The sequence below is a fragment of the Ursus americanus genome, chromosome 29, assembly GCF_024610735.1.
Source record: "Ursus americanus isolate L20-20 chromosome 29, mUrsAme1.1.p, whole genome shotgun sequence".
NCBI lineage: Eukaryota > Metazoa > Chordata > Mammalia > Carnivora > Ursidae > Ursus > Ursus americanus.
Window position 1 is genome coordinate 5,190,009 of NC_142155.1, and position 9,798 is coordinate 5,199,806.

The following is a 9,798-nucleotide window of genomic DNA, read 5'->3' on the forward strand; positions in this document are numbered from 1 at the left end:
ATCTTCAGGCGCCGCTCCTAGTTCTCTTGCTATTTCCACCACATCTTCACACTTCCTCCACTGAAGTCTTGAACCCCTCAAAGTCATCTCTGAGGGTTGGAATCAACTTCTTCCAAACTCCTGTTCATGTTGATATTTTGAACTCTTCCCATGAGTCCCAAATGTTCTTAATGGCGTCTAGAATGGTGAATCCTTTCCAGAAGGTTTTCGATTTACTTTGCCCAGATTCGTTAGAGGAATCATTACCTGTGGCAGCTACAGTCTTACAAAATGTATTTCCTAAATAAGATTTGAGTGTCAAAATGACTCCTTGATCCATGGCTACAGAATGGATGCTGTGTTAGCAGGCGTGAGAGCAACACGAAGCTCACTGTTCCTCATCGGAGTTCCTGGGTGACCTAATGTGTCGTCAGAAGTAATAATTTGAAAGGAATCTTTTCTGAGCACTAGCTCTCAACAGTGGGCTTAAAATATTCAGTAAACCCTGTTGTAAACAGATGTGCTGTCGTCCAGGCTTTGTTGCTCCATTTACAGAGCACAGGCAGAGGAGATTTAGCATAAAGCTTAAGGACCCTAGGATTTTCAGAATGGTAAATGAGCATTGGCTTCAACTTCAAGTCACCAGTTTCACTGGCCTCTAACAAAAGAGTCGGCCTGTTCTTTGAAGCTTTGAAGACAGACGCTGACTTCTTTCTAGCTATGAATGTTCTGGATGGCATCTTCCAATATAAGGCTGTTTCATTTACATTGAAAATCTGTTTAGCGTAGCCTCCATTAATGATCTTAGCTAGATCTCCTGGAGAACTTGCTGTAACTTCTGCGTCAGCACTTGCTGCTTCACCTTGCAGTTTTATGTTATGGAGATGGCTTCTGTCCTTAAACTTCACGAACCAATATCTGCTAGCTTCAGACTTTTCTTCTGCAGCTTTATCACCGCTCTCAGCCTTCACAGAACTGAAGAGAGTTAGGGCCCTGCTTTGGATTAGGCTCTGGCTGAAGGGAATGTTACGGCTGGTTTGATTTTCTATCCAGACCCCTAAAACCTTCCCAATATCAGCAATAAGGCTGTTTCACTTTCTTATTATTCATGTGTTCAGTGCAGTCGAATTTTTAATTTCCTTCAAGAACTTTTCCTTCGCATTCACAGCTTGGCTGTTTGGCACAAGAAGCCTGGCTTTTGGTCTATGTCAGCTTTCAACATGCCTTCCTCACTAAGCATAATTATTTCTAGCTTTTGATTTAATGTGAGAGACATGTTTCCTTTCACTTGAACACTTAGAGACTATTGTAGGACTATTAATTGGCCTAATTTCAGTATTTTTGTGTCTTAAGGAATAAGGACGCCCAAGGGGAGGGACAAAGGCAGGGAATGACCAGTCAGTGGAGCAGTCAGAACACACAACAGTTATCGATTAAATTTGCCATCTTGTATGGGAGCAGTTGGTGTCCCAAAACAATTACAATAGTAACATCAAAGATCACGTAGATATTTTTGTATGGTGGCAGATGGTAGCTACACTTGCTGGGAGCACAGCGTAACATACAGACTTTTTCAATCACTATGTTGTACACTTGAAATTTATGTAACATCATGTGCCAGCTATACTTCGATAAAAAAAATCACTGATTAAAGATGACCATACAAATAAAATGAAAAAGGTCAAAATATTAACAAGAATCATTAAAATGTGACACAGAAATGAAGTGAGCAGATACTGTTGGAAAAAATGACACCAACTTGTTCAATGCAGGGTTTCAACAAACCTTCAAATGATAAAAAATGCAATTATTTTTTTTAAATGTAATATTTGTGAAGTGCAATAAAGTAAAGCACAATAAAATGAGGTATGCCTGTATTTTCCAATGAAAAATGTTTAAATTAATGGCTCTTAGGAAAAAACATTGAAAGGCTCTTAATGGAACAAGCATTAGTTACTCAAAACACCTTATTCCTAGGAGCGAGCTATTTTTGTGATGTGATTATAACCATGGGGTTGCACTATGACGTTCATTTTGTTACTGAAGGGTGGGCTGTTCCGTCATCATGTCAGATAAGTATGCAAGACATTTAAACTACACTTTGGAATTCACAGAAAAGTTCCAGATAAATGTTTTTTCATACTAAATGCTACGTCTGTGAAATATATTCATATATAAATGAACATATTGTCTCTCAATCTAGAATAAAACAAAACTTAGAAATGAGTAGCCAGGATAGGGTAGAAAGAATACTGGCTTTTCAGGCAGGAGTTGGGTTGGAGTTTACCACTTACTAATTACAACTTTGGTCAAATAATTTAATTTTTCGTAAGGTTCCTCGGATGTGAAATGGGACTGATCATATTTTACAGTTATTGTGAGGATTAAATGAGATGATGTTTTCTTGAGAGAAGAGAATAGGTAAATAGGCATGTCAGTAGAGGGAGAGTATTACCTAGTCAGCTTTTTCTTTTGTTTCTGTATCAGCACCCCAAACTTTTTTTTTTTTAAACAACAGAAGCTTGTCAGTGTGGTATTTTAAAAACTAAATGTGTTATTTTTCCTATAATCTGCCATCTTTGAAGTCATCTTGTCTTTATGGACCCTTGCAGAAGTAGCAGTCTCCCACAAAAGACACTTTGCTGCTTCCATGAGCAGGCAGCCTGTGGGAGAAGCAGTCTTACACACATAGTTTTGCTTCTCCAGCTGTTTCCATGGAGGAGTAACAGAAATCCGGAGCCCATACGCTGGTCTGAAGGCAGAGCATTAGAATTCAGGAAGAAGCCGCCCTGCTACTGTAGCGGGGGGATGCCATGAAGAGCATGGCCAAAGGCACTGCCTTTCTTCTCTCTTTAACTGACTTGAATATCAAATTTCAGAATTTTTGTCCCAGTTAATATGGATCCTGGTAAGGCCTACTTTTCACACTATCTGTAATAGGACATCACAGACTTTAGTTTTTTCACCCTGTTAAAAACCTGAAAGTTACCATACATAGGCAATCATGGGTACTGAAAACTTCTGGGTACACCTAGAAACGAGGGTTTATTGCAGCTTTTTCCCTTCTACGTGAACTTCCCTTCAAATCTTAAATTTAGCTTTAATGTTTGTTTCTAATGTCCGTGACATCCATAAAGTTTATGCTCCTAAGCACTTACAGAAGAGCTCAGTCAAGTAATCACAAATCTCTATGTTCTGTGTCCAGAATATTTTTCAGTAGAGAAACAGAATCAGTAGAACCAAAGAACATATGCTAGGAAAATCTGTTAATGTTATCACCTCAAACATTATCACTGGGGTCCAGAATCAAGGGGGCCCATAACTCTGAAGTCTAGTTTTAAATAAACAAATTTGCTTTATACGTTAGGCAGTAATTCTCAAAGTGTTCCTCTCCCCAACCCCCAAGCCTCACCAGTGTCCCCTGGGAACTTGTTAGAAATGCCAGTTCTCAGCATCCATCCCAGACCTCCTAAATCAGAAACCCTGGAGGTGAGGTGAACCTGTATCTGTACAAGTCTTCTAGGAATTCTGTTGCAACTCAAGTTTGAAAGCCAGTGCTCTAAGCTGACACTAGTAGGTGGTGGTTGGAGGCATTTCTATTTAGATTGGCTACCTGCAGGGTCTTGCAAATTGAAATTTAGCACAGCTTGGGATCTTGGTGTGCACGTACAGTATACAAACTCACCTTTGCCCCCTCACACTGTACTTTCTGGACTAGAAACAAACCACTGTCTTTTTTATGGCTACGACAGTTATGGTCTGTAACTGTCAGTTCTCTGTGGTTAATACACCAGAAGAATTAAACTACTGAGGAAAGAGGAAAGCCACTGGAACAACCAGGACCAAAAAGATTGGGTGGTTCATATGTCATTCCTCTATCATAGTCTCTAATCCCCAAGCTTCCAGAAAAGCCTTCACAATGTCCTACAGTATTGCCTGAAGAACTAATCAATGTGGTTTAAATTTGACATTCTTTGTAGAGCATGCATTTTGGCACAGCAAGAAGTTTATTAAATTTAAAAGTTTAGCTTTTTCAAAATTTGAGAAAAATTGCGTGTGTGTGTGTGTGTGTGTGTGTACTTAATGGTCCAGGCAAATAGTTTCTGTGCTTGAGGTTTAATAAATACTGAAATTATCTAAATGAAATTAGCCTGTATAGACAAGGAATATGTTAAATAAAAGAAAAATTAGAAGTATTCGAATTTCTCGTGTGTCCACTTTTTGCATCGGTGAAGACAGATGTATATAAAAAAGAATTTTGATATACATCCTAGAGGTAGTGCTTGACTTATAGATGAAGTAGGTCATGTTTTCATGAGTTTGGATTTTATATGCTATGTAAAATCTCCATCTGTCTTTCTCTGGCTTCCTTGATTTAGATGGCTCTTACCAAAAAACCCCACCTCATCAAGGACAGACCTGATGCTGTATAATCTGTTATAAACAGATAAATATATAAACAGATAAAGATGGTGTAAAGTATTGGACCATGTAAAATTGTGGTGGTGGTGGTGGTGGTGGTGGTGAGGTAGGAGGAGTGGTGGTTAAAGGAAGTGTGGGGTAATGAAATTAGCTATATTCCCAAAAGTGTACTCAGGAGAAATGTATTTTTCCAGGGCTTAGGTCCCATAAAATGCATTGCCACTAGAAAATGTAGTGGGGTTGCAAGTTTTAAATATATTCTTAAAGCTGTGATTATCCCAATGTAATTTTGGTCCTGGACTAGCAGTCTCTTAGAGAAATCAATATGTTGGTTCTGACACCCCCACAGCAATCATGATTTTACCAATTTCTTTGTGAAATCATAATTTTACCAATTTCACTTCTACTCTATTGATAAACATGTTCCAAGTAAAAAGTTCTCCTTTAGTTATGAAATTCCTCCCTTACGCTCCTTTGCCAGTTCTCATTTTCAGCTGTGACTTAATTTCTGTTTCTGTTTTTAAGTATTTTTTTGATTAACTGCAAAGTTTGATAGAGCCAGCAGCATAATTAAATCGGTGTATATTGTCAGTTGGGTCTTTCCTGAGCTGCTGAAAGGTTGCTAGGATACTCTCTTAAAGATACAATTCTCTTGATTAATTGCAAAACCTGGATTGCCCAAGTAACATTTTTATTAATTCATAAAAATACAGGTCAGGATTGCATCTAAATTTATAGCAAGATGAGCGCTATATATCTCTGGATGCTTTTAGCTTTACAGAAATGTGTTTAGGTACAGTTACAAAGAATGTGCTTTGAATAACAATGTAGTGGATGAGAATTAGTCACTTTTATTTAAGGGAGAGTCTTCCTTTGTGTTGCACAATATATGTTTGGAGCTGAAAGAATTCTGAATTTTAAATTGCCACTAGGAAATACATCTCCATGGTGTCTATAATACTGCAGAAATTCTATTGTAGTTATTATGATTATTATTATTGATGTATTCAATTCCAAAATTTCATATAAAGTATGATCATTGTTTCCAGCTGACTTAATAAAATCAAGAAACTTACAAGGAAAAACAACTTCATTTACAATAGTTTGATGTGATATGGCTAGTTGTCTCAAAGGTTAAGGATGAGCAAATGTCTTTAAATGGTTGGCATTCTTCCAACAATTGTTTTATAGCTAATAAGTCTGAAAATAACTGAAACTACTCAACTGTCAATCACCTAGTTTATTTATTCATTCATTTAAAAAGAATTCATGGACTTTCTATTATATCCAATGCACTTTACTAGAACTCAAAGTGGATTTTTAGATGACATGAGGTTTTCATTTTGGAAGAGCAACTTCTATACTAATATGGAAGATAGATTACACCATTCAAGAATTGCAGATAAGAAATAAGAGAGAATGTAAATAACCAGAAAACAATGAACAAAATGGCAATAAGTACATACCTATTAGTAATTACTTTAAATGGTCTAAATGTTCCACCCTAAAGATAGAATGGAGGAAGGGATAAGAAACAACACCCAACTATGCTGTGTATAAGAGACTCACTTTAGACTTAAAGACACATACAGACTAAAAGTGAAAGGGTGGAAAAAGATATTCCACACAAATGGAAGCAAAAACAAAAACCAGGATAGCAATACTTAGACAAAATAGAATTTAAAACAAAGACTATAATAAGAGATGAAGAAGGGCATTACATAGTGATAAAGAAATCAATCCAACAAGAGGATATAACAACTGTAAATATCTAGGTACCCAACACTGGAGTACCTAAATACATAAAGCAAGTATTAACAGACATAGAGAGAATGACAGCAATACAATAATAGGAGGGGACTTTAACATCCCACTTACATCAATAGATAAATTGTCCAGGCAGAAAATAAATAAACAGTGTCTTTGAAAGACACATTAAACCAGATGGACACAAAAGAGGTAGAACATTCCATCAAAAACAGCAAAATACACATTCTTTTCAAGTGCGCGTGGAACATTCTCCAGGATAGATTACATGTTAGGCCACAAAACAAGACTCCATAACTGAGAAGATTGAAATCATATCATACATCCTTTCCAATCACAATATGAAACTAGAAGTCAGTTACAAGAGCAAAAAAAACCCCACAAACAAGTGGTGGCTACACAACATGCTAGTGAACAGCCAATGAAGAAATCAGAGAGGAAATTAAAAAAATACATGGAAACAAATGAAAATGAAAACACAATGTTCCAAAATCTTTGGGATGCAGTAAAAGCAGTTCTAAGATGGAAATATATAGCAATAAAGGCCTACCTCAAGAAACAAGAAAAATCTCAAACAATCCAACCTTACACCTAAAGGAACTAGAAAAAGAAGAACAAACAAAGCCTAAAGCTAATAGAGGAAAAGATATTCATAAAGATCAGAGCAGAAATAAATGAAATGAGACTAAAAAAAGAAAAATAGAAAAAAATCAAGGAAAGGAAGAGCCTTTTTTTTCTTTAAAGATAAAATTGATAAACCTTTAGCCAGACTCATCAAGAAAAATAAGAGAGGACCCAAATAAAATCAGAAATGAAAGAGGAGAAGTAACAAAACTGACACCACCGAAATACAAAGGATTCTGAGACTACTACAAAAAAATTATATGCCAGCAAACTGGACAACCTAAAAGAAATGGATAAATCCCTAGAAATACAATCTTCCAAAACTGAATCAGGAAGAAATAGAAAATCGGAGCAGACCAATTACAAATAACAAAATTGAATCAGTAATCAAAAAACTCCCAAGAAACAAAAGCCCAGGACCAGATGGATTCACAGGTAAATTAGACCAAATATTCTCCTCAAACTAATCCAAAAAAAAGGAAAGAAAGCTTCCAAATACATCAATGAATCCTCAATAAAATATTAGCAAACATAATTTAATAATACATTAAAAGGATCATTCATCACAAACAAGTGGAATTTATTCCAGGAATACAAAGATGGTTTAATATTCACAAATCAATCAATGTGATACATTGCATCAATAAAACAAAGAATAAAAATCATATGATCATCTCAATAGACATGGAAAAAGCATTTGACAAAATTCAACATCTGTTCATGATAAAAACTTTCAACAAAGTTAGTTTAGTGGGAACATATCTCAACATTATAAGATCACATATGAAAAACCCAAGCTAACATCATACTCAATGGGGAAAAACTAAGAGCCTTTCCTCTAAGATCAGAAACAAGTCTAGGATGTCCACTCACTACTATCATTCAACGTAACACTGGAAATCCTTGCCACAGCAATCGGACAAAAATAAATAATAGGCATCAATGTTGCTAAGGAAGAAGTTAAACTGTCACTATTTGCAGATGACATGATACCATACATGGAAAACTCTAAAGACTCTACCAAAAAACTATTAAAAGTTATAAATGAATTCAGTAAAGTTGCAGGATACAAAATTAATACCCAGAAATCAACAGTGAAAGATTTGCACTCTGAAAACTATAGAACATTGATGAAAGAAATTGAAGATGACCCAAACAAATGGAAAGACAGTCCATCCTTCTGGACTGAAACAATTACTATTGTTAAAATGTCCATACTGCCTAAAGCAATCTAAAGATTCAATGCAATCCCTATCAAAATACCAACAGTATTTTGCACAGAACTAGAATAATCCTAAAATTTGTATGGAACCCCAAAAGACTCCAGCAGCCAAAGCAATCTTGAGAAAGAACAACAAAACTGGAGGTATCTCAATTCTAGATTTTAAGATTTATTATAAAGCTGTAGTAATCAAAATAGTATGGTACTGGCACAAAAATAGACACATAGACCAACAGAATAGAAAGCTCAGAAATAAGCCCACATGTATACGGTTGATTAATCTATGACAAAGGGGGGAAGAATTTACAATGAGGAAAAGACAGTCTCTTTACTAAATGATGCTAAGAAAATTGGAAAGTTACATGGAAGAGAATGAAACTGGACCACTTTTTTGCACCACATACAAAAGGATTGGAGACCTGAAACCATAAAACTCCTAAAAGAGAACATAGGCAGTAATTTCTTTGACATTGGACATAGCAATATTTTTTTAGATATATCTCCTTAGGCAAGGGAAACAAGCAAAAATAAACTATTGGAACTGCACCAAAATGAAAAGTTTTTGCACAGTGAAGCAAACTATCAACAAAACTAAAAGACAACCTACTGAATGGGAGAAGATATTTGCAAATGATATATTTGATAAGGAATTAATACTCCAAATATATAAATAACTTACACAACTGAACACCAAAAAAAGCAAATAATCTGGTTAAGATTGTTTTTCCGAAAGAAGGCATACAATCAATGGACACATGAAAAGATGCTCATCATTAATCATTGGAGAAACACAAATCAAAACCACAATGAGTTATCATCTTAAACCTGTTAGAATGGTAAAATAAAGACAAGAAATCACAAGTGTTGGCAAAAATCTTGAGAAAAAGATTCCACATACATGGGAATGTAAATTGGTGCAGCCACTGTGAAAAACAGTATGGAGGTTTCTCAAAATTTTTAAATAGAAATACCATATGATCCAGGAATTCCACCATTGGGTAAACAAAAAACAATCAGTAAGATATATGCAACCCTGTGTTCACTGCGGTATCATTTCCAATAGCCAAGATGTGGAAGCAACCCAAGTGTCTATCAATAGATAAATGCATAAAGAAGATGTGATATATATAAACAAATAAATAATGGACTATTAACTATAAAAAAGAATGAAATCCTGCCATTTGTGACAACGGGAATATGCTAAGTGAAATGTCATAGAAAGACAAATACTAAAGGATTTCATTTATATGTGGAACCTAAAAAGCAAGTAAACAAACCAAAAGCAGAAACAGACACATAAAAACAGACAACGAACTAGTGGTTGCCAGAGGAAAGGGGGGTGGGGAATCTGCAAAATGGGTGAAGGGAAGTGGGAGTACAGGCTTCCAGTTATGGAATGAGTAAGTCACAGGGATGGAAGGTAGAGCATAGGGAATAGAGTCAATAGTATTTTAACAGTCTTGTGTGGTGACGGTGAGTATAGCATAGCATAGCCGATAAGCTTGTTGAATCATGATGTACACCTGAAACTAACCTAACAGTGTCAACTACACTTCAATTAAAAAAAAAAAAAGAATGAAAAAGTGATGTTACCAAATGGTAAGGTAGGTTCCTCCTGACTTTGCTCCTTCTCATAAGACCAAGTAACAACTACTCATGGACCAGACACCATTGAGACCATCCTAGAAGACAAGAGTGAGGCTGAAGCACCGCCCCCCAACCCCAAAGAAACGAAGACAGACTGCATTAGAAAGGTAAGAGGAACGGCTGCTCTTCCCCCAGGC